Source organism: Colobus angolensis, unplaced genomic scaffold (assembly GCF_000951035.1).
Source record: "Colobus angolensis palliatus isolate OR3802 unplaced genomic scaffold, Cang.pa_1.0 Scaffold769, whole genome shotgun sequence".
NCBI classification, from domain to species: Eukaryota; Metazoa; Chordata; class Mammalia; order Primates; family Cercopithecidae; genus Colobus; species Colobus angolensis.
In genome coordinates, this window is record NW_012121476.1 from 92,847 (window position 1) to 93,737 (window position 891).

Sequence of the window (891 nt, forward strand, 5' to 3'; positions counted from 1 at the left end):
AAAAAAAAAAGAAAAAAAAATTAGTCAGGCACAGTGGCTCACACTTGTAATCCCAGCACTTTGGGAGGCTGAAGCGAGTGAATCACTCAAGCTCAAGAGACCAGCTTGAGCAACATGGCGAAATCCCGTCTCAACTAAAAATACAAAAATCTAGCTGGGCAGCTGGGCGTGATGGTGCATGCCTGTGGTCCCATCTACTTGGGAGGCTGAGTTGGGAGGATCTCTTGAGCCTAGGAGGTCAAGGCTGCAGTGAGCTGAGACTGCACCACTGCACTCAAGCCTGGGTGACAGAGTGAGACCCAAACTCAAAAATAAAAAAAAAGGTCAAATCCAAAGCCCAGTCATGGTCCCCAACCTGCCTCATCCTCAACCTTATCCCCATCTTCTTTCAGCCCCATTGGTGGCTCAAAGACCTGACCATGTTTCCTTTCCTTTGACCCCGGCAGGAGGCTGGTGGTTTGGCACCTGCAGCCATTCCAACCTCAATGGCCAGTACTTCCGCTCCATCCCACAGCAGCGGCAGGAGCTTAAGAAAGGAATCTTCTGGAAGACCTGGCGGGGCCGCTACTACCCGCTGCAGGCCACCACCATGCTAATCCAGCCCACGGCGGCAGAGGCAGCCTCCTAGCCTCCTGGCTGGGCCTGGTCCCAGGCCCACGAAGGACGGTGACTGTTGGCTCTGCCCGAGGATGTGGCCACTCCCTGCCTGGGCAGGGGCTCCGAGGAGGGGCCATCTGGAAGCTTGTGGACGGAGAAGAAGACCACGGCTGGAGAAGCCCACTTTCTGAGTACAGGGGGCTGCATGCGTTGCCTCCTGAGATCGAGGCTGCAGGATATGCTCAGACTCTGGAGGCGTGGACCGAGGGGCATGGAGCTTCACTCCTCGCTGGC